The 26,305-nt window shown below is 33.7% G+C and overlaps 1 pseudogene; it reads right to left on the bottom strand.

Annotated features, from left to right (window-relative positions):
• Positions 1–24,391, bottom strand: LOC143389213 (coiled-coil domain-containing protein 34-like; annotated as a pseudogene).
• Between the last annotated feature and the right edge of the window lie 1,914 nt (positions 24,392–26,305).

Raw genomic sequence — 26,305 nt, 5'->3', positions numbered from 1 at the left:
CTATCTTTCCATTTTGCACAGAGTTCCCAGGCAGAGATTGCTTCTGGCTTTATGAATTACCAGAGATTACCTGTGTGGCTGACCTATCACAGGTCTTGTATTTTTCTTTCCTGATAGATCCTTAGCTTCTTTGGGAGGTGGCATATGAATTGGTTTCCATGGAATTGAATTACAAAAGGCTGGTTCTGGATAGGAAGTTCCACTGTAAAAACCTACAATCACTGAAAAATCAGAACAAAACAAAACAACTAAACTTCTTGACAATAATTACTTATTTTAAAATTCCTAGAAAATATTAAACTGTCAAAAAGGCAAACTATCACTGACACACCAAGCTAATCTGAATACTTTTAAAAATCTAACACTTTCAAATATAGCAATGTAGTAAAAGATAATTCTGAGAAGCCAAAAAATAGTTAAAACATATACAAAAAATAATGCTGAGAACCCAAATAATATTGTTAAAATCAATGCAAATAATAACACCTGCAAAGTTTTTAATATGGAATTAATTTCAGAACCATAATATTGAATAAAACCTTCATTTTCTTAACCCTGTCTAGGAAATGACTTATTTGTGAACTAGTTTCCCCTTGTCAGAGATTAAAATTTACAGAAAATTTATTTTGCTTATACAGTTAAAGTGAATCAGATTTTTTAGAACAAGGGAATTTTGATTTATTGTTATTCAAGTTAATAAGATTTCACAGAATCAGTGAAATTTTATTACTAATTAGAGAGAGCATCTTTTGATGAACATACTGTTTAAAAATTGTGATGCCTGACAATAATAACTATGTGAAGGAAGAACATTCTGTAAATTATCTTCAAATCCTTTGGTCATTATAGGCACACAAATTCCTTTATTTCATAATTTATAAAAATGATAGGATAAAGAATAAAGACTTAACAGAAGTACAGCATGCAGCCAAATATGTTGCTTATTAGAATGAAGGGAAGGGATGGGGATAGGAAAAAAATAGAGTGAAATGAATTTAAAATAATTTTCATATGATGTATATAATTGCACCATTATGTACATCCATAAGAATGGTATGTCCCATATTTGTTTAGTTATATCAAAATGAATTCTACAAGCATGTATGACTAAAGAGAACCAATCAAATAAAAAATAATTAAACTCATTCAAAAAGCAAAGTAATTTAATAAAATAGTCCATTGTTTTAGCAAATAATTTCTAGTCAATATGTATATTCCCACCTAAAGTCTTAGCTTTACTATCTAATCAGTAGGTCAAAATCATTGCTTATTGCCCTTTTTTTAAGCAAGAGAGAAAGAAAGAAAGGGAGGGTGGCAGGGAGGAAGGTTGGGGTAGGAGGAGGAGGAGAAGGAGAACAAAGAAGCCATCCTCAGTAGCTAAAATGGATTAATGGATACAATGGATGACCCCTATGACATATAAGAGAGGTCTAATCCTGACAGAAGGAATGTTTCTTTCAGACCCTGGCAGCCCACTTTGACTGCATAATATGTCAACACACACTTCACCAAGATGGTCAAAACAAAGTCTGGAATATGTTAAACTGTGTGAACAAAAGAGAATGGGAGTATTTTTAAAAATAAATCATTTAAACAAGCGAAGGCAGCTGTCATCAAGGTATGAGCTTTCAACATAAAACACAACGAAAAATATGCAATGCCATTTATCATCAGACCAAGCCTAAAGGCCAATTGGTTTTGTTTGATCATGTGCTATTTATAACCCACCCTGTAAAAATTATGTGCCAAAGACACTGGAAGCTCTGCCTTAGAGAAGGTTAGAAAAAGGGTAGGCAAGATGAACCATTAAAAACATCCTGAGTAAGGCTTTTTCATCCAAGAATGTGAGAGCACTACCAGGGATGCTAACAATTGAACGCAGGGCTGTATGCATGCTAAGAACATTCTCTGTGACTGAACTACAATTCCATTCCTGAGAATTTAACTTATTTCCAAATGTTAGAAATCATTGCTTAAAAGTGTAAGTTTGAAGTTCTACAACCATTACCTCTATATATCATTTATGGAGAATGAATAAATTCCTACCAACATAGTATAATTTTCTAAAAGATAGTAATTTGAAAGAAAAATAAATTTTATGTTTCTATTTCTGTGAAAAAGAAACAAAATGTATAAAATTTGCTTTTTCAAACCATACTTACGTAAGCCACATAACATTAAAACTAACCTGTAAGTTTTCCATTGGCATACCCATAGCTCTTTACAGCTGGACAAGGTTTTACTTTTTGCATTTTCCAACCATTCCTTAAACTTTTATCTGCTATTTCCTTTTTCTCTTGCAATTCAGCTTGCCATTGTTTTTCTTTTTCCTTAAAATGACAAGACCAAAGCATTCCCAAGGATATTCTATAACTAAACTTTCCATTCAAATTCTACTGAGTCTTTTCTCCCAGCTGTTTCCTCTCTCAATGGCTTACTGGCCATAATATTGAATTATATTTCTGTAATTTGGGAGTAAAATTGAACATGATCAGGGATGTGATATTAATGTGTCTTCCTCTAAACAATAAGATATCAAACCCAAGAAAAAGGAATCCACCTTCTTTTTAAAGTAATTTATTATACAGTAATATGACTAGATAAAAGTATATTGAAAAAATATTTAAAACAACTAACAACAATTTTGAATATGACTGAAAAATATATAAGCTTATTGAAATTACTCAATGTAAGGAAACCAAAAATACATATTCATTTTGAAGCTTAAAGACAGCATAATATAAGTAAGGATAGTTTCATATCTTTATGCTATGATACGGTCAATTTTCTAATCTTATACTTTTTCTAAAATATAGTTGGCACCTATGAACACCAAAAACATATTCTAACTGGATACTTTAATAAAAATACCTTTTCTTTCTTCTTCTTCTCACATTCTTCAGCAATTTTTTTCTTTAAACATTCTTGATATTTTTTTTTTTTGCTTTTTCTTGCAAATGTTCTTTCTCTAGTTCTTTTGCTGCTTTCTTCTCCATTTCTTTATTCATTTTTTGTTCCCTTTCTTTCCTTTTCTTAAATAAAAATAGAAATTTTAATTGAAATACCTGTAATTATTCTCACATAAGGAAGGATTGTTATATGCAATAATTTTCTAAACTTCTATTATTCTTAAAATAAGTGGTGTAACAGTGGTTGGCACAATGCGGTTTATGAGAATATATAACATACTGCAATTACCTGTTCAATGTCAATAACAGATAGTTACTGCTTGGCTGTAAGTTTCATTAGGACACTGACAAAGATCTTGCTCACCAACATATACCTGCAACTGGGATAGTACTGAGTAAATAACAGGTTCTCAATAAATATTCTTTAAATAAATAAGTGAATAAATATTTCTATCTGTTAGACTGCTGAATCCTAGTATTTTTAATGGATGTTTACCCTCATATATATGCACATTTCCTAGATAGGAATGTCAATACAAATACTTGGATAAGTATTCACCAAAAGTGTGTTATAGAATTTAAGTGAATAATGCCTGCTGAAGATTGCATATAAGAACATAATTGGGCAAATATTTAGGTATACTGTTTTATAGAGATCAGAGATTTGCAAACAAGGCTAAATGTGAAATTCGGCCCACAGGCCATCTGTATTTGTAAACAACATTCTATGTAAGTACAGCTAACTAATTTTGCTTATATATTTGCATATGGTTTCTTTTATTCTACAATAGCAAAGTTGAATAGTTGCCGTAGAGACTGCATGAGCAGAAAACCTGAGATGTTTAAGATCTTGCCCTTTTCAGAAAAAAAAAAAATAATTTTTGACATAAAATATAACTCAATGCTTTTCTTCTCCTTACTCAAATGATAACCTACCACCTGTAGTTAAATTTTAAATAAATAATGACATGGAGATTTCTCTTTATCAAACTTTTAGAAATTAACCTGAAAGGTATAAAAGGAATATGGAATACAAATATGTATATATGTATATATATATAAATATATATATACATGTAAGTTTTCATGGAGCAAAGAGAGATGATCCCAAAAGAGAAATTCCTTCCCTGAAAGTATCTTGTAAAATACTGAATTATAAATTAACACCCAATTAATAAACATCAGTTACATATAATACATGTCCTGTTCAGTGCTGAGCAGCACAAGCAAGTCTTGAAAATCAGGGCTTGTACCATTCCTCAAGTTGATTTATATCTTTCTTGCTCTGCAGTCAATAGTTGTGAAAAGGAATCCTTTCATAACAAAACCTCAAAAGCCAATGGAACAATAATGGGTTTTAATTACTCCTCACTGACAGAAAATCTACAAACTGAAAATGGTCTTGGAATATATCTCTCTTAATCTGTGTGATTTATGACTCTCCTGCCTAACCTCACCAACAAGAAATCATCCAGTCCCTACAATGTTTTTAATGACAGAAACTAACACTTCATTGGTATCTATACCTCGCACTACTCTATGTACTTTATTATACATATGGACCATCAGTTAATTCTTACAATCCCAGTATGAGGTAGGTACTATTATTATCCTATTTACAAAGGAGGAAAGGAAGGCACAAGAGGGTAAGTAATTTGTCTAAGATCACACAGTAAGTAGTAGATCACTATAGACCACAAAGACTTCAAAATGGAGGAATGCTAAAAATAATGTTATGCCAAAAAATTTAAACCAAAGCGAAATGTCAAAACTTTTTAAAACATACTACTTCTCAAAATTAATTTAAGAAGAAATAGTATCTGGATAACCATTTATTATAAAAAAAAATCAAAATTTAAAAATTTACCACAAAGTACTCTAGCTTCTGATAGCTTCATTGGTAGTTTGCAATGTACATTTAAGAAAGAAATAATACCAAATGACTACACAAATTAATTTTATGATTCAAGATAATATCAGAAACAAGGCAAGATAACTGCTCTATAGCCCAAAATGTGAAATAATTAGAAATACATGTACAAATGAGGCATAATACCATCAAAAACTAAATAAAACTGAGGAGAAATAAGACAAATAAATGGAAAAAAACATATTCATAAATTTTAAACTTGATATTACTAAAAGCCATTTTCTCCAAAAAGAACTACACATTTAACAAAATCCCAATAGTGCCAGGCACTATTCAAGCAGGCATAATTAGCAAATCTGATAATCAGATGCTGAATTACATATAGAAAGGTGCAAAGGAACTAAAATAAGTTTGGAAAAGAAGACAAAAGTTGATTTATATGTCTATTTTTTAAAAACTATAAGTTCAATAATTATAGAGGTGTAGTAATAAGTTATTACTGCTGACACAGGATATAAAATCAATAGAAGAGAATAGAATTCAGAAATAGATCTATGTGTGTGTGTGTGTGTGTGTGTGTGTGTGTGTGTGTGTTTGTGTCTGTGTGTGTGTTCAATTGATTTTAAACAAAGTGCCAAGGTAATTTGAAAGGGAAAGGATTATCTATTCAATTAACAGTGGAACAATTGAATATATGTATGCAAATGAATGAACCCCAATCTTTAACTCAACAAGATATTAAAATGAACTCAAAATAAACATACAGGTAAAGCTGAAGTTATAACTTCTAGAAGAAAACAATAAATATTTTATACTCTTGAATTACACCATGTTTCTTAAATAAAGACATACAAACCATAACCATAAAAGGAAAAAATTGAAATATGGAATATTGTCAAAATTTAAAACTTGTATTCTTTAAGTTGGGCACAGAGGTGCATGCCTATAATCCCAGTGAATAGGGAGGTTGAAGCAGGAGGATCACAAGTTCAAGGCCAGCCTCAGCAACTTAGGGAGGCCCTACACAATTTAGCAAGATTGTGTCTCAAAAAAAAGGATGGGGATATATCTAAGTGGTAAACACTACATGGGTTAAATCCCCAGGGAAGGAAGGAGGGAAGGAAGGAAGGAAGGAAGGAAGGAAGGAAGGAAGGAAGGAAGGAAGGAAGATCATTTTGCTCTTTAAAACATTGTATTTAGAAAAATTAAATGGGCCATGAGTGATGGCACACACCTGTAATCCCAATGACTCAGCAGACTGAGGCAGGAGGATTTCAATTTCAAAGTCAGCCTCAGCAACTTAGCAAGGCCCTCCTACACCACTTAGTAAGAAACTGTCTCAAAACAAAAAATAAAAAAAAAACTGGCTGGAGATGTGACTCAGTAGTTAAACATCCCTGGATTTAGTCCTTGGCAAAAAAAGGAAGAAAAAAATAAATGGGAGAAAAAATTTGCAATGCATTTATCTGACATTGGACTTGTGGTCTGAATATATAAAGAATTCATAGACTGGGGATTAGCTCATTGATAGGTGCTAGAGTAGCCTGAGTGAGGCCCTGAGTTCAATCTCCAGCACCACATTAAAAAAAGAAAAGAAAAATTGAAGAGAAATGTACAAAATTCACCCAGTGTCACATGTACCTATATTCCCAGCTACTTGGGAGACTCAGACAAGAGGATCACCTGACAAGCCCAGGAATTTGAGGTCAACTGGGGTAAAAAAGTGATGTCACCAAGATCCCCATCTCAAAAAAAGAAAGAAAGAAAGATAGAAAGAAAAGAAAAGAAAGAATAATTCCTACATGTCTTTTGACGGAGAAAGGAGACTTGTTGAGGACTGAACCCAGAGCCTGCTAAGCATGCTCTCTGCCACTAAGTTTTACTCAACCGTGAATTCTTACAAATTCTTATATCTTAATAAGAAGTCATGTAACCCCTTCAAAAAAATGGGCAAAAGACTTAAACTGACACAAAACAAGTCCAAAAGAAGCTAACAACAAATGTAGCTCAGTTGTAGAATGCTGCCTACCATGGTCAACAAGTATAATAAACTAAATTATGCCCCTTCACCTCCTATGTTGAAGGCCTATCTCCCAGTGTGAGGAGATAAAACCTTCCAAGAGTAAATCAAACTTAAATGAGGTCTTAATCCAATAAGACTGAAGTCCTTTAAAGAGGAAAATACACCAAAGATATGTGTGCACAGAGAAAAAGCCAGAAGACAAGCCATCTGCAGGCCAGAGGCCTAAATAGAGTCCAAACCTGCAGACACTGGGATGTGAGAAAATTTTCTGTTGTTTAAACCACCAAAGTCTGTGGTATTTGGTTATGGCATCCCTGAAAGACTAATACAATGAGCTTATAAAAAGATGTGAAACAGCATTAGATCTCATGGAAATGAATATTAAAACAATGGCATATACTACACATACACTGGAAGAACAAAAATGAAAGACTGACATTATAAGGTTTGCCAAAGATGTAAAATATCTGGAACTTTTATAAATAGTCATGGGAATATATATTGGCATAAGCACCTGAGAAAATACTTTGGCTATTTCTCATAAACACATTCTTACCACATAGCCCAGCAATTCAGCTCCTAAACATTTACCCAAAACAAATGAAAACAAATGTCCAAAAAAGACTTGTATATAAATGGTCATGGAATTTTATTCATAATATCTCCTAATGGAAAACAATCCACTGACCATAAACTAGTGAATGGATAAACAATTTGTGCTATTCCATGGGAGACTACTCATCAATAAAAATGAATCAACAATATATGAAATATCAGGATATATTTAAAAACAAAAAAAGTCCAACACAAAGAAGTCCAACACATTCTTTCATTCTGCTTTTAAGAAAGTATAGACAGTACAATCTTATGTACAGAATAGAAAGATTACCAAGATATTTGGAGCTGTGGCTGGCTATGGGAAGGGGAATGGGGGTTGGATGTGAAGGGAAATTTCCGGAGTGATGAAAATTTTGTATTCTTGACTGTGGTGCTTATTAATCATACAGGTATGCACATCTGTCAAACTCATAAACTTAAAATAGGTGTATTTTATTGCACAGCAGGCAGTCAGAATAGTCACTGCTACTGAGAAAGCAGTCTGCCATTAAGTGGTTTCGGAATTTCTAGCACACTGGTTCTATATCACAGAGGACAATAATTAATCATTCTTTTCTAAAATGGTGCCCTGAAAGAACCTTTGTTTCTTACAAGTAAAAGAAATTAACAACTGGATACTTAAAGTTTTTGACTTTCTATTTTAATTCTTCTAATAGGGCCTACTTGGCACATAGAAAAAGCTAAGTAAACATTTGTTGAAATCATGAATGATACACTGATAACAGTGTTATCAATCATACACCTTGTTGATTTGAATTAAGTCTTTCAAATAAAATATCAGTGTGCTTTGAGAATTAAAAACAATTTTATTTTTAAATAACTTTTTAAAACATTGAAAGTAGAGGTCTTTTTCAAAATTCGTATTAATGTGTAAAAACATTAATCTCGAAAATAATTTAGCATAGCAACACAAATATTAAGTGTACTCAATGAGATAAGATATTTGTTTTAAAAGAATTTCACAATTTACAGTCATATTAGAAGAAAGCAATCTTACTAATGTGTACATAAATTCTTTTGTCTGATTTTTTGATAAAACACAGTGAAAATGATTTAGAGAAAATAGCAGCCCAAGATAAAACTAAAATGAAGCTGTAGGCAGCAGAGGACCACACACCATGAAATGTAAACAGAAAGCTAGATGGCAGACAGGAAGAGAAGAACCAGGAGAGCAGTCTTTACAAATACAAGTAAATGTAACTAAGGCTGAATAAGAAATCTGATAGTTTTTAAGAAAAAAAAGGAGGGATCAATTATTTTTTAACATGCACAAGAATGCTGCAGAATAGGTAAATTAATTTTTCAGGGTTCATATCTGAATCATTTTCTACCTTATGGAATCTTGCTTTCAATAATTAGTGATTTATGTCATGGCAAGCCACTTACTCCAAAAGAATTTTTACCTCAAAAATAATTGGATGAGGTCTACTACCACTAACTAAAACAGTGAATATATATCAGATATTCCTCAGCAGCATCTTACATTCTTAGAAAAAACAACGATTATGTTTGATTGGCATGGTAAAATTAGCTTAATGAAGTTAGAAGGTAAGAGAAGCTTCTTGAGGAGAGAGCACACCATACATGGAGAACTATTTTTATATAAACTTCAAAAATGTGTCAACCAAAATTTTGTAATGGTCATATAGACTTATTTTGATTGTGACATTTATTCAAAGTACTCTTTTGGGGATGAAGTAAACAAACACAATCCATAGTAATTGATTTCTAAACAAACACAATCTAAGTAAGGATTGAATACTTTTATGGTTATAATACACACACACACACACACACACACACACACACACACACACCTCTCTAACCAATTTCCTTCTTCTAATGCCTGGATGATGAAGATTATGTTATCTTCAACTTACTGAAATTATTTGATACTCATAATAATATCACTTGGCATCACATTCAACAATAGGTAAGGACAAAAGCTATAATTAAAAATTTAAATCTTTGTCCTATAATTTGAGAATTTATCTAAATTCATAGTTATATTTTAATAATAAAATCAATTTGAAACATACAGAATCACAATATAAAACAAAGTGATAGCAGAGTATTTTTTTAAATGGAGGTTGGGGGGCAGTATTAGGGATTCCACTCAAGCCCTCATGCATGCTAGATAAGCAGTCTATCACAGAGCTACACCCTATCCTAGACCTTTTTTCATTTCATTTTGAGTCAGGGTCTCAGAAAATTCTCCAGACTGGCCTCAACTTTGTGATTCTCCCATCTCAGCTTCTAAAGTACTTGGAGTCAACAGGCATGTGCCACTATGCCCAGTTATTTTAAAATTTCTAATGTATCAGGCTGGGGTTGTGGCTCAGTGGCAGAGAACTTGCCTTGTACATGTGAGGCACTGGGTTCGATCCTCAGCACCATATAAAAATTAATAAACAAAATAAAGACCTTTAAAAAAATTCTAATGTGTGATCCAACATTAGAATGTATTAAAATTGAAAGTAGGGATATGAAGGATAGCTCAATGGTTGCATGCTAGCCTAACATGCTTAAGGCCATGGGTTCAATTAGCACCATAAGTTAAAAAGTAATAATAATAATAATAATAATAATAATAACAACAACAACAACAACAACAAAAATTGAAAGGAAGAATAGGAATATAGCTCAGTGGTAAAACCCAGCATGAGTGAAACCCTAGGTTTGATCCCCAGCACTGCAAAAAAAAAAGAAAAAAGAAAATTCATTCACTCATTCAATTAACAAAAGCTTACTATATACAAAGGATTATAAACCTTGTAATGGATAAAAAATAATATAAAAAAGAATTCTTGATCTTAAGGATCTTAAAATTACAAGGAAAGCAAAGGGATGTACATAATACAAAACAGCCATTTTTTTCGTTTTTTATAAAACATATAGAAAATACAAAGCACCATATGATAAAGTGCTATTAAAGTTAATATAAATTGAACAAAGATTCACAGGGAAGAATCTCTAACATGTGAACAGCCAATCTGTATATAGAAAGTAATCTGAGTTAGATGACAAATTGAAAAGTAGAACAGAGGATATGATGAGATTCCATCCTGATAAAATACCATATGTAAAAATTAGGAAATAAAAAATAGTAAAAAGATAAGTATTCTCAAAATTTCTCAAGAATACATACTCTTGAGGCCTGGGAAGTACAGCCAAAAGCTCAAGATTTCTAGGAAATTTATTTGTATCTTTAAAATAATGTAAAAAATTTAGTGCTCTCTTAGTATATGCAAGGCCCTGGGTTTGATCATGAACACTTTGAAAAATAAAATAAAAATAAAACTTACAGTCTACTTCTTTATATACCTATGTTTGCTTTACTATAAAAATATAACATTTTCCTCTCAAAACATTTCCAGTAAAACTAATACTCCAAGAAGATTGGGGGCGGCTGTGATTATCTTGTGTGAGCTCCCTAAATAATCTCAGTAAAAAGAATCAGCATAGAATAAAGAGAAAACAGATGGTAGACATGGCTGAAATGCTACTTTGGCTCAGGGAATAGAGTGGAGACACTTTAACCAGTCAGTCTAGAGTTGGTAAAATCTCAGTCAGAAGACAGTACAGGTGTGGAACATAAAAAAAATAGACATAAGGAATGACAGTCAGATCTATGCAGCAAAGATTAATCTTGCAGAGACATACAGGAAGGGTTTATTCATTTAACAAATATTCCTGGGTACCTCTAATGTGTGGTAATGAATAAGCTGTTGGATAACTGAAAAAAAGAAGCAAAATTCCTGATCTTATAAGAACTTATATCCTAGTGTGAAGAAGTAAACAATAAAGTTGAAGGAAGTAATGAGACCATTCAGAAAATAAAATAGAAGCAGCAATTATATATAGTAAAGAAAGGGATGTTTTGGAGCAACATAATAATTATTATTATTAAGTGGCTGAAGACACAGTAGAAGTAATAGAAATAAAGGAATAATAGGAAAAAGTCTATGAAGAGGAATGGAGCAAAGGTATTTTTTTTAGGTGTACACATTTGGAGTTTCCTGATGATCTAATGGATAGAAATCCAAGACTCAAAAAATTCAAGTCTAAAGATTCAGACTTGGTGGGGCTGGCATTGTAGCTCAGGGGTAGAGCACTTGCCTAGCACATGTGAGGTGCCGGGTTCCATCTTCAGCACCACATAAAAATAAATAAATACAATAAAGATATTGTGTCCATATACAACTAAAAATATTTTTAAAATATTTAGAATTGCTGAATTCAGGCAGACACTAGTAGAGTTCACAGGGACAGAAAAGAATAAAATTAGAGGGCATCCAGGCTCTGTAGTGCATGCCTTTAATCCCAGTGACTCAAGGGGACTAAGGCAGGAGGATGGCAAGTTAGAGACAGTCTCAGCAACTTAGTGAGACCCTGTTTCAAAACAAAATAAAAAGGGCAGAGATGTAGTTCAGTGGTAAAGCATGCCTGGGATCAATCCTTAGTACCAAAAACAAAAGAAGAGTAAAGGGCAAAGGGCAAAAGACAAGAGACTTGATAAATATTCATGAGGGTAGGGGTAAAAAACAAAAGCAAAACCCCAAAAGAGAAAGAACCAAAGAGAAATATAAGAAAAATATAGCTAAGGACTAATTGGAAGAAAGACTTTGAAAAGAGATGTTAGGATTTGTGTATGCATTTTTTTCCTTTTAACCTGTTCATTCTTTTTCTGAACCCATTCCTTGTGCTTTTCTTCAGCAATTATCTTTTTTTTCACATTCTTCCATTTTTTTCTTTTTTCTAGTTGTTGATTTAATTCCTGTGGATTTCATTTAAACAAAAGGCAATGTTTAAGGGAAGTTCCCAAATCACATATTTTAAAAAAGGTTGAGCTTAACCAAATTAAACAAGAATATAGTTTCCATTATACAATATATACCACTACTGATAATAACTTACTTAAGTAACTAGTCTACAATGAAAGAAAGCATTGGTAAAAATATAAGTCATTTTTTAGAAATGCAAATAATTGCTTGGCAGCAAAACACTAGTTTCTTAGACTAAATTTCAGCTAAATTACCCTCATTGAAATCAACTTTCCCATACATAAATTTTGGCACCACTGTAAGCTATTGGCAGTGGCTCAAGAGAATTGCAACTTTTTTTTACTGTTATAAAAAGGTTCAAGATTCTTACTGAAGCTACAGAATAGGAATTAAGTAATCCCTAAATTAAAATTTTAAATCAGAGTTACACCCAAGAAGAAATCTAAAGAAGGTATTCAGTTTTCCTTAGAGAAAAAAAGAATCAGTTTTCTTCACAGATTTTATAGCTACTGGGATATAAAACAAAACCAAATTCATACCTCAGATTATTTAACTGTCTTGCTGTCACCAGAATGTACACGTCTGGGCATTTCCTTAGAAGAAAGAATGTGGAAGGTACGGCCAAATAAAACTACAAGTTGAATGCTACCACTCTGTCACTCATCAACTAAATTATGGCTTTAGTTGAGAAAGCTATTCAAACTAGACTTCTCTAGGACTCTACAATCATAATTACTGGTTAGTTTTCTTTCTTCCTTAGATACTAGTAATCAGATACATTTATGAATCTTCCATTGTTCTCCCTTTCTCCTTCCCATCTTTCCTTTCTCTCCAAATACTTACCTCCATGGGCAATTTTCCAACTCTCAGGTTAATTCCAGGGTCTTAAATGAAGATAAAACTTTACACCAAGAACATATTTTTTTGCATTTTAGAATGACTAATCAAAAGATTCTTGTTTACTATGATTTCTGATCTTAAAATTCCACTGCAAAGAAAATAGTTGCCCTGTCTCACTTAGAAAATCTTCAAACCTTGAAATACCATATCCCACAAAACAAATATCCACCTTGATAGGATTCTTCACTACCTCATAGCTGTTATTCCTTCATTACTCACTCAATACACTCTAATTGAGTGCCTGCTATTGATCTAACAAGAACTGTGCATGTACCCACACACACACACACACACACACACACACACACACAGAGAGAAAGATGAAATTTTAGAAGTCTCTCATCTAATCTTTTCAATATATACCAAAGAATAAAGTGCTACACTGTGAGTTACTGGGTATAAAAAAAGGAGTTTGGAGAAAAGAACAAAAAGGGAAGACAAAGAGAAATGGTTTGAACCAGGATAGTCAGAAATGAGCAGTTTCTTAAAATAGTGAGAGAAGATGACTTTAAAAGAAGTGAAAGATGTGGGTGGGGATGACGATTAATTTAAAGTGTGGTACTAATTTCCTCTTTAGATAGAAAGGGGTTTTTTGAAGACAGTAAATTGAACACTATGATGAAGAATAAAAGTCAAAAGTGATGATTTAGAGCTCTTATTAAGACTGAAGGCTGAGTTTGAAATGATCAATACTATTCTGAGGGAGATTGACTAGAAGGTTATGACAATATACCCTATAAGGGGAAGACATTCTGGACTTGTGCCAGAAAACAAGTAAAAGGAGAAAAACACAGAGTGTGTGTGGGTGTGCTGATACGCATGTGTGTATGTATGTGTATATACATGTGTATAAATTTACATATAGTAAAAGGCTAGATATAAATCTGACAACTATACATTCAAAATTTTCCAAACCAGTTCTAAATTTTTGTTTAAAAAAAGTTTAAGTGTATGATTAAGCATAATTGATTATATTTATATACTTTTTAACAGTCTTCAAGTAACTCAAAAGGGGGAAAATTAAGATGTTGCATTACTATTTTATGAATACCAAATTTTAGTTAATGTTGATATAGGTGATAATAAATAAAAGATCCAAAAGTAGCTAGAAAATGCTACCACTGACCTGAATAGTACTGTATTCTTATAATGTCTATTTAAGTATTTGCCTACCCAGAATATACATCACATTCTCATACACTACCCTCTCTTCCAAGGCTAGCTACTCTTAAAATTTCCCATGCTGAATGGCTCCATCTATTCACCACTGAGGCAGGCCTCCTCCAGGATACAGCAGGAGTCTTCTTTCCAAAAGACCATGTGTGTTCTTCTGGCACACCACTGAATTTCAACAAGATTATAGCTATTTTCCCTTAGAATAAACATTTGGTAATGGAAAACAAAACTCCAAAGAGGGTCCTAAACATGCATCATTATTTCAATACACTTTGCCTATTTTCAAATGATTTTTTACTATTGAAGGTAACAAAAACAAAAACAAAAACAAAAAACAAACTGACAATTTTGAGTTTCACCAACTCTATATCCTACCCTATTCCTTCCTTAATGGCTGATAAATTAAATAGCTGAAGATTAAATGGTGAGGTTGAAAAATAACAGGAAAAAAAGTACCTGGACTAGTCACAAAATAAATAATTTTTATAATTTTGAACAGATTACATTAAAATGTTAAGTCAAATGTTAAAAATTAGAATTAGCCAAAGACCACAGAGAACTTAGAAGAATTAAAGAATTATTTTAAATAATAAAAATGTAAATATATTTAATAACCTACAAAACCAATATGCTAGCTTGCATAATGTCAATGTTAATTTTCAGTGTTTACCATGTTTATCATTTCAACATTATTACAAATGTATAACATTTTTAATAGGGTAACTGTAAAGGGTTAAAACGATTTTTAAACTCAATCTCACAGAGATGTCTAAAACAAATTTAAATGTCTGTTACTGAAAACAAATTCATGAATGAAATGAGCTTTTTACTGATTCAACTATCCTTTAAGTTTTCCTTTAAGTGGGGCATGGTGGCACTTGCCAGTAATCCCAGCAGTTTGAGAGGCTGAGTCAGGAGGATTACTAGTTCAAAGCAATCAGCAACTTAGTGAGGCCCCCAGTAATTTAGTGAGACCCTGTTTCTAAATAAACTACAAAAAAGGACTGGAGATGTGACTCAGTGGTTAAGTACCTCTGCGTGGTACTGAAAAAAAATTTTCTTTAAATGTTAAAGGAAGAAAATAAGAAAACAAGAATAAGTTAAAAAGCAAATACTAAGTCTGATCTATTTATTTCTAGAATGTTTCTTAATAAAAAGCACATAAATTGGAAATCTAAAGAACTTAATACCAGTTCCAGCTCTGCTACTAACCGAAACCTTGGCAAAGTTACTTCTCTCGCCTTCATGCTTCTTAGCTTTTATAAGGATCTGAAATAAACAATTCCTTATGGTCAAAAATCTGTCCTTTTAATGACATGGTTTGTAAGCAAATTAGGGAATAGAAAAATAAGGGAAAGCAGGACTTAGGAAATAAAGAGAAAGGCATGAAAATCCAAATAGATTTTGGCTGAAATTTATGATGATAAGCCATCTTCTAATTCTGCATTGTTTTCTACCAATATCATCAGTCCCCCAACACCAAATGTCCCTCATATATCCTGCAAAGCAAACTGATCCTACTTCCAATGAAAGTACCTCCAATTTACACTTTCTGGATGACAGAAGTTAAATATTATTTCTGCAGAAAGCTATAATAGTTTTAGGCAGTATTCTTTAAAAGAAAAAAAATAAATAAAGTTTTCACTCAAAAGAAATAAAATATAAAGACCATCATAGCTCAAAATAAGCTAACAAAACATTGAGTATATGATCCGTATGTTATGGTTGATAGGTACAATTCCTTGGCATAACTAACAGGCAAGGTTCATTCAAAAATATCTTAAATTGCTTCAAAGTTAAGTAATGAAGTTGCCATAAGAAATGTCAAATTACTCAAAACATTAAAAGACTTTAATACATACAAATAATTACACCTTGCGATATGCTTAATGGTTGTGGTAAGGGCTTTATATTTATTATTTTAATCTGTTCTTGAAACAAATCTTCAGAGTAGTTATTATATACTTTCATATGTAATAACTAACTCGTATTGAATTCTTTATATATAGTAGACCATATCCTGATATTCATTTAGACCTCATAATAACAATAAGAGGTAAATATTATTCTCCCCCTTTTACTGATAGTGATTCTCCTTACAAGTGACTTCTATAGTAGCTAGAAGAAAACACAAATGAACTGTGCTTTACCACTAATTTACTCTACCAGTGTTTTCCAAGTTGTAAGTCTAAAATCAATTTAACAGATTATAATTGACTTTCATAAAAAAGAATACCATGTTTTGAATAAAGTAAGATACTTTTTCAAATATATATGTATATACATCTATGTATAGGTTTATAGTTATGTTCAACATGAAAAAATTAGATTTCTCACTGTGAACAGATATTTTTCAAAAACACTACCCAAGGACGGATGAACAGTGGTAGAACCCTTGCCTAGCATGTGCAGGGCTCTGGGTTTGATCTCTAGCAGTCTAAGAAAAAAAAAGAAGCAGGAAAAATAAAAGCCACACTAAACATTGGAACTAGTAATGTTAAAAGAACTAGTAATGTTAAAATCTAAAGTTGAGGTAATGGGAAGAGACTGGGGTCTCAAAAATAAACATTAATTATGAAAACAAATTTAAAAAAATCTTCCCCAAAGGCTAAAACTAGCAATGATAGAAATGCCAATACCAATAAAAAACCAAATCAGCCATCTTTATACTTTGTTTCATTTAATCCTCACAAAAATCCCATGACAGGTACTATTTTTCCCACCTTGTCCAGATGGGGAAACTGAAGTATGAAATCTAAATAAATTGGCTAAGATCATCCAGCAAGTAAAAAGACTAGAACTAGAGCTTTTATTAAGCCTGGCTGAAACCAAACCACAAAGTCTTTTTCAAGCCCTGTGCTTGCTAAGAGGAAATAAATACTACTGTCACAGTGTACATTTCCAGGAATAAATTTGTATTCTAGAATACAAAGTATCATGTAAAAGGGAAATGCCAGAATATACTAATTTACACAATCATTTGAATCATTCCAAGTCTCCTGAACAGATGATTGCCTACCTGGTATAAACTCATCACAAAAATAACAACTAATTTCAAAACCAATATGAAAAATTTCAAGGAAGATCATAAAGGGCAAAGAAAGTGCAAAGCTTTAGTTCCCATGATTTTTTATAATAACATGGTTACTAACAGACTAGAATAAACTAAAATATCCAACCATAGTGTACCAGTTTACTATATTTTAATACACATTAATACATTTTAATTATATTTTAATAATAAGCAATCTTTTTCTTTTCTTTGCTTTTCTTTTTTTGTGGTGCTAGGGATTGAACCCAGAGCATTGTGCATGAGAGGCAAGCACTATACCAAATGAGCTATATCCCCAGCTAATAATAAACAATCATTTTATAGTGATGTTGAAAAATATTTAATGAGGGCTGGGATATAGCTCAGTGGTAACATGTTTTCCTAGCAAGCACAAAGCCTTGGGTTAGATCCCCAATGCAGCTCCAAAAAGTACAAAAAAAATTAAAATAACATGGAAATATATTAATAATATAACAGGCAAAAAAACAGATTAAAAAGATTGAAACTATTTCACTAAAAACAAGAAGTATCTTTCACCATTTCTGTGATAAAAAGAAATCAGAGAGTGAGTCTGGATAGGGAGCTTAGGTGATGGCAAGTTACACAAATCTATTTACTTGCCAGGGCACATGCTCTTTGGTAGGTAGAATAGATTCCTGTCTCTATTTCAATTTTTCTCTTCTTTCCTAGAACTTTTCCTGAGTATATAGTTTAATTTACCTAAGAGCAAAATTCTATTGTATGTCTCTCTAGATATACATTTGTACATATAATCAGCCCTCTGTATCCATGGGTTCTGCAACCATGGATTTAATCAAGCATAAATTGAAAATATGCCAAAAAAATTGTGCCTATACTGAGCAGGGACACATTGTTTTCTTGTCATTATGCTGTGAGCAATTCAGTATAATAACTACTTAGGTAGTGTTCACATTGTATTAGGTGATATAAGTAATTAGAAAAGATTAAAAGTAGATTGGGAGATATATACGTTAAATGCCTTTATATAGAAAGACTTGAGCATTGAGTATTTTGGAATCCAAGAAAGTCTTGGAATCAAACCTCTTGGATACTTAAGATGACTGTTTTTATTTTTTAAAAAACTTACATAGAAGAAAGTTTAGAAGGCTATATTCCATAATTTTAACAAAGATTATTATTAGGTGGTGAAATTAAAAGAGCTTTTCATTTTCTTAATTATATTTAGCTATATTTTCTAAATGTACTTCTAATAAATATACTGCTTCTACAATTAGATTTATTAAGATTAATATAGTAAACAAATACAAATAAATGCACACACATTGTTTTCAGGAACAATAAGATTAACATTTTAATTTACAACAGCAACTCTACTCTGTGAGCTCACTGTCATATAGAAAGAATACTGTCTACTTGTACCTCTAGAGCTTTCTGTTGCAGCCGGTCATGTTCTTCTTTTTCTTTGCCAACAAACCACACCTCCCATGGTGTCAGGCTGCTTTCTCCTAAGTGGACCTGTTTCTGTTCTTCTTGGTTATCTTCTGATTCAACTTTACTGTTATGAAAGAAAGGATACTGTAGAACTTGTACACGAAATACTTCTCTTACTAGTCAAAAATCATTTAACTATACAATGAAAACAAAATCTAACAACATAATTTCAATACTGTTATTTTAAAAACATATGAATCAATTATATAAAGCAAAAAAAAATGAAAAATCAGGAAAAGGAAATCTAATTTTGAATTACTTTACTCATTTAGTTATGCCACTCTCTTCAAAAACCAAATTATTTAAAAACCCAATGGAATAGCTTGAGCCCAACCTATGTAACTCAAGGTCACTTGAGGAAATTATTTATTTCTAAAATTTTATTTTTTATTAATAAAAATTCTATCTATACAAGTAATCACTAATTACTACTAGTACACATAATCTTTTGTAGGTGTGTGTGTGTGGTACCAGGCATTGAACCCAGGGCCTTGGACATGCTCCTGAACTATATCTACAGCTCCACTACCACATATACACATATACACATAATGTTAATCAGATCCTGGGGCAGACCTTTTCCTTTCCCTCCACTATATAGAATAGAAAAAAAGTAATGTGTACATATATACTGAGAGAATGATGAAAAGCAAATAATTTAATAATTAGGAATTCTGGGTAAAGGATTTAAAGAAAAAGAATATAAAAGTTTTTTATATTCTTTTTCTTTAAATTTGAAATTATTTTGAAATAGAAAGCTATGGAAAAAAAATATACCCTTCTCTTTTTCAGTGCTGGGAATCAAAGCCAGAGCCTCATTCATGTTAAGTATACTCTGTATCAACTGAGCTACACCCACAACTGCTGTGGCCCTTCTCTCCTTCAACATTTAATATTTTGTTTGATGACCTTTTGCCAGTTCTTAGAATATACAAGACTCTCCAATCTGGTTATCTCTAATCATTGTCTTCATCTCCACTTTGTACCTTCTATCAGTGTGACTCTTCTGGGTACACAGAAAATTAACTATATGAGTAAATAAAGAACAGAAGGATTTGGCTGGATACATAAGCCTCACAAAACTAATGGAAAACTTACAGTACTCAGAGATAGGAAGGTTGTTCAGTACCCAACATAGCTCCAGGGGCAAGTTTATTATATAGACTCAGGTATGTGTATCTTCAACATTGTTCCTTCTAACAAACAATTGCCTCACAACTGCTTTGTACCACTTTTTATACCTCATAGATTCAGTTTCCCTAATTTTTTTTGGGGGGGTTATGTTATTTAATCATCCATTCATGTCTTTTCAGAACTTGTATTCTAAGTGGAAAAGAGACATTGTTAATATATTATTTCTTAGGCACATCTTTCCTTTTCAGTCTTGCATTATGACCTCATCTGTTCTCAGCTTCAACTATCACTACATGCTGGTGATATCTGGATCAGCTATTCTGGGCCAGATCTCTATCTTAAGTTCCAGACTTATTTCCAACAATTTTATAGACTGCTCCAGGATATTGAACTCAGTCCATTGAAAAAAAATTCTAAGCATTTTCCAGCATCCATCACCCTCTTTCTTCCCCACTAAGAAAAATTTTACTCCTTTTATAATCCTAAATGAATGTTACCACCATCCACCCAGTTACCTAATCCAGAAATCCAGATCTGACTCCACCCGTTACCCCTCCATGTCTGATTCCCGCTACCCTCATGCCCATACAATCACTAGTCATATCAGTTCTACATCCTTCAATTTTCTCAAGTGATTCTCTTCTCAAACCTTTCAAGCACTCCAAACATAAACAGTGCCTAGCCTTCCCTTTTAAATCATTCTCTAAACCTGCTGCCAGATTTGCCCCTACCAATGCATCCTTTTATCATGTAACTTCTCATCTCAAAGTTCTTCAGGATCCATTTGCACACAGGATGAAATCCAAACTCCTTAGCCTGACATCCATAAATTGACTCCTGCCTTTCTTTTCATAAATGGGTGATCCAGACTCTACATTTCAGTCATGTTGAACTTCTGTGGGTTGGTAAATACACTATGGTGTTGTACTCTTCAGCTTTTGCCTAAAACTGAAATGCCTTTCCTCTACCTTCACATATGGCCAGATTAAGAGCTTACTTTCATGAGTAAAACAGCCTGGGGATAAAATCTCTATCTGCTTCTTCCTAGTTTCTGCACATATTAAAATTTCTCTAAAAAAGAGATCTCATCTGTAAAATGGAGATGACAGTAGTAGCTGCATGAAGAAGTGAAGCACTTAGTATAGTTCTGGACCCTCAGTAAGTACATGCTGTGCCATTTATTATAATTATTACTATAACTAACTCCTATTCTTCCTTCAAGATTTATTCTGATACTATATTGTCTGGGAAACTTTCTAAAAACTTCTGGATTAACTGCCTTGAGCTTCCTGTCACTGGTCTCCCTCTGCCACCGGCCATGAGTTCCTTAAAGAAAAGTACATGAATGAATGAATGAATGAATAAATAAATAAATAAATAAATAAGAACATGGCTGGTTGTGATAGCATAGACCTATAATCTCAGCAATGTAGGAGGCTGAGATAGGAGGATTGTATGTTTGAGGCGGAAAAATATAAAGGTTTAGGGCTGTAGATTAGTAGGCTGTAGATTAAAGCACCTTAGATTCAATCCCCAGGACTGGAAAAAAAAGGAAGGAAGAAAACCAAATATGTCTTGACTGAGGGTCTAGATTATGAAACACTGTTGAAAGAAGAAATTAGTCAAATCAGTTTTTTTTTAGATAACACTTTAAATACTTCCTGCCTTAACATTTTTAGTAAACGTGTTCAAAATGTATAGCATATAAACTACAGATATACTCCTAATAAAGAAAAGCTTCATAATTAGCTATTTATGACAAGAAACTTATTAAGGCATAACTTTCCTAAATATAGTTATATGAAAGACAGAAAAGAACTAAATAGAAAAGCAGTAGGCCCAAAGCATATTATAAAAGACTCCAGAAAAATACTTTTCATCATCTTGTCTTGAGGTCATCTTTGATCATCTTCTCAATCCCAGCCAATACACTTGAAGGTTAATCCTCTTTTAAGCATAAATCTACTTGTACTGAAAATTATCTTGAGGGATTGGGGTGTAACTGAGTGGCATAATGCTTGCCTGGCATGTATGAGGCCCAGCACACACACAAATCTGAGCACATAGATATGTGCAGCCAATGCCTGAGTCTATCTCAAAGAAGCCTTACTCTACTAGTATGCCACAATCAGATGTAGCTAGTAAGGGGCAGAGAGAGGCATAAAATCCCAGAGCTCTTGGTTTCTCTGTACTCTACAGAGGATGCTGATAGCCCAAAACAATGGCTGGGCTATGACTCAGGCTGCCTTCCTTTATCTCATCCCATACAAGCTATCCAGAACAACAACTAAAGGAACACAGTCATCTTCTAAAAGAAAAGAAGTGCTAGTTTTTCTGAACCATTTGAAAATAATCATGGTATCTAACTATTCTCCAGGAAGGAGAAACAGGAATTCATTCAACACACATTTATTGAGTACCTAATAAAAATCTAACACTTGCCACACACAAGACCTAACAAATTCTGCAATCTTTCTAGACCCACATCCTCAGCATTCTTTTGACTCATGGGGAATGAAATGTGCTTAGGCAGCCTTAGCCCTATTAGCTCATTCAGGCTTTGGGTGAGACATAGATAGGTCTGGCTCCTCCCTTGACAGGTTCCATTTGATTAGCATTTTGGCTTGTGGAAGCTAATGCAGGGTCTCAGTAGTTGAGCTGCAGTTTTTCATGGTCATTTATTCCTCAGGCTGATAAACTATGTCCACCTTGTTTAGTCCTGTTAATTATGTTCAGAAGGTATTTCACACATCTTTAAAATTCATTTTAAAAATATCTAATACCCACTAAGTCCTAAATAATCCCTACAAAACATAGATGAAAATGGTCTCCTAAAACCCTAACTCTTACCACTGAGTCTATGGGGTTAATATGAGATGGCCTCTTTCTTGTTTTTTCAAGCAGCCTGGACAGCCTGCATGGTTACTCTTCCTGGTTTACATTTCCACCAACATACCACTCATCTTTAAAAGAGTAACTTTTGTAACCATGTATGGGTCATTTAAGATGGTTCCACATTCCATTCATTCATTCCTTATACAGAGAGGGGCCATCTTTTCACTCACACATAAAGTATGGGTTCTCTGGTCTGCATTTTTTAGATCTCCTGTATTGTTCCTTATATAGTTTGATGATCAGAAACTTGTAAATTGGCTTCTGAAGATGACGTTTACCCCCAAATAGACCTACATTATTACAGTGATAGGCCTTTTGCTTCTATTTCTATACACCCTAAAATAGTCATGCTGTATAAGAGGGAACCTGATCAGTTTACCTCACTACTAGGCCCAGGTCTGCTAATAAATTGGTGTATGCCTTTGAGTCAGACTTTTTATTTGTGTTCTGTGATGCAGTTTTATCACATGTAAAAGAGTGGACCGAGCTGGGCTTTAATTTAATAAAATCTTGAATATTTTATTTATGATCCCCAGTACCTAAACTAATATGTGGCAAAACATAGATGTTTGCTGACTGAATCACTGTAGAAATAAACATTATGATGGTTTTTAATAATCCCTTTGCTTCAAATATTCTTTGATACAACAATAACTATTCCACTGAAAGTTTGTCCTCAGATCAGACACAACCCTGCCTCTGCATGTTGTCGTGGACTAAAATCTGTGCTTCAGCTGTTTACACTATTACAACCTACTACATAAAACACATTTTGGAACTAAGATTATGGACAAGAGTTCTTCAGTTCACCATCTGGATTTCTGAGGATTCGTAAAACTCCTGAAATAGAAGCAGTTTCGTGTGTTTGAGACTATATACGGGTCATTTTTAAGGAAACTGAGATAGCAGCAATTAAAGAGGTAAGAATCAGAAAACATGTCATCTGTAAGAAATGGCCCAGGACTCTCTGCAGAAAGGGCTGCATTTAAGGATGCAGGCGCCTGCTCAGCCTCTAAGGTGGAAGACAGGAGATGGTTTTGGTTTGCTGAAGGTACTTGGAAGGGTCCAAGAAACCTTGGGACCGGTTGTATAGGTCGGGCAGCCTCAGGTTTACCTGGCGCGCCCCGGTAACTCTGTTCCTCTTAGGCTCAACACCTCGGTCTCTACGTCATGGGCATCTTCGTCCACATCTTCCTCATTCTCTCCTTCACCATGTTCATCGTCAAAGGAGAAGCTGTGGTGGCTGAGGGGAGACAACAGTGACATGGTGGAATTGCTGCAGCTCTGAGGCAGTGGCGACCAACAGATAGACGTCGCCACCGCCCCCAGGGACCCGTCATGAAGGCGGAGAAGGAGGCCACGGAGGCCTCAGACTCGGAACTGCAGTCCGCAGAGAACAGGATGCCAGGAGGGGAAGAAGCAACACTCCACGGCCACACAGCCCGCGTCTGGCCCGTCAAGTTCAAACCTGCTGAGCTGAGGTGGGGACATGCTCTCCCAGCAGGCTCCACGCGCTGGGCCTGGCCAATCCAGGCCGGCCAGGTGCCGCGTTGCCATGGCGACGCAAGGAGGATGCGACGGCTGTGTCTGGGCCTATAGTGCGTGGCTTCCTCTCTGTCTGCCCTTCTTCCTGTGTCTGGAAGGTGCCTGTTGCTTTTGAACTTACTCAATTCTGCCTTTCTTCCAGCTGACACCTTCGCGGGGACCTGGGCTTTTTTTGAGGTGTTGTTGCAGACCATTTGGTATTTGAAATACGTTATTACTGAATAAAGCAACTCCTTTTAAAGGGAAAGAGGCAGAATTAAGGACTAACATCCACCCCCCCCACCCCACCCCCCACCCCAACACACACATAAAATCAGGATTATGTGCACCAGTCTTGATTTCCTTGAACAGGTCATGCTTTTTTGAGGGTGAGGTAATTTAACTTTACAAGTGTATCCAAGAAAGCAGGTTTAGGTGGCATGGGGATGTAGCTCAGTGGTAAAGTGCTTGCCTAGCATGCATGGGGCCCTGGGTTCCATCCTTGCTACCAAAAATAATGCAGGTTTAGGACAATCTTTTAGTGTTTTGATACATCTTGTTTGCCTGGCGTCTTAAGGCAACTAGTCTGTCTACACCTGCGAATTGTTTTTACTTTTTTAAGCCTCTATTATGTGCTAAGCCCCTAACCTTTGCTAAGCACTGGGGTAAAAGCTGCTGTTACTCTAAATTCCTCATCTTTTGGTGGCGAAAAATTTAATTAAAATATGCTGTGATGTGTATTTTATGAGGAAAGAATATTTTGTGGGAACTCAGGGATTGGAGATGGGGATAAAGGTAGCAAGAAACATGACAAACATTATAAAGCTGGATGCTTTATTTATACTGTTGTAAATTTAGCTCTGTCTAGTTCATAATTTGTATAACTGGTAATGTGAAAATGGACAGTGGCTAAAAATAGCACATAAAGTTGTTACTGATCAAAGAGTAATACACCATCCTTGATGAAGTTTAGATCTACAAAATTTGACACAGGACAATGAGATATGATAAAAATATTAACAATCAAAGACAATTCTGGAAGTAGAAGCTATAATAAAACATGATATGCCAGCTAGAGGCATGGAGCATGGGAGACCCTGAGTTTGATTCCCCTACCACAAAAAAAAATAAATAAATATGCATGCTTAAAACTTCTTAAATGAAATATTTTTAAATTTTAGTAACAACAGTGAAATGAAGAAAATCAGAGCAATCCAAATGAGTAATAAATTGATCAAAGAATAAAACTTATTTAGTAGAGTTTTTTTCATTCTCTACCCAAATAATTCAATATTGGCATGTCTGGCTGAAACCTTTCATTAGAACATTTTGAGAATCAGTAATATCAAAAGACCCTAAACTGTTTTAGGACTTCACAAGGAAGAAAGCTTTAGGAGAAATTTCCCAACAAACCTAATGCAAGCATAGTGGAAAACTCACAGGTTTTATCTATGAAAGAAAAAAAATTAACCAATGGTTTTTCTCTTAATAAATTTCCATAAATAAGCTGTTGAACTTTCTGATCCTAATTTACTCCTCTATAATATTAAGAAAATAATCTACATCACAGTCATACTGTCTAATTAATCCTCAAAATTTCTAGTTCAGGATCTGACAGATTTAAAAGTAAATTGTATTACCTGAATGCCAAAGCTTTTGCACTGTAACTTTTTGGTATGGGAATTTAAGATATTATATACTTCCCTTCCTCCTTTAGATGTTTTATTTTTTAAAAAATGCTTTATAAAAAAATCCCTTTCCTTCATGCTTCAGGGTCATCATTATGACAATTACATTATATGTTAACAATACTTGAGACCCAAAGACTATGGGGCAATTCCATACTGTAGGTACACATATTTGAATGTAGTCAAGTCTTGTGGTCTCTTATACTGCCTTTACATTATTGGGGCCAAGAAGTCATAAAGAAGGGTATTAAAAGCATTA

Source organism: Callospermophilus lateralis, unplaced genomic scaffold (assembly GCF_048772815.1).
Source record: "Callospermophilus lateralis isolate mCalLat2 unplaced genomic scaffold, mCalLat2.hap1 Scaffold_550, whole genome shotgun sequence".
NCBI classification, from domain to species: domain Eukaryota; kingdom Metazoa; phylum Chordata; class Mammalia; order Rodentia; family Sciuridae; genus Callospermophilus; species Callospermophilus lateralis.
The sequence above is the reverse complement of the archived record's forward strand: the minus strand, read 5'-3'. Positions and strand labels throughout refer to the sequence as shown.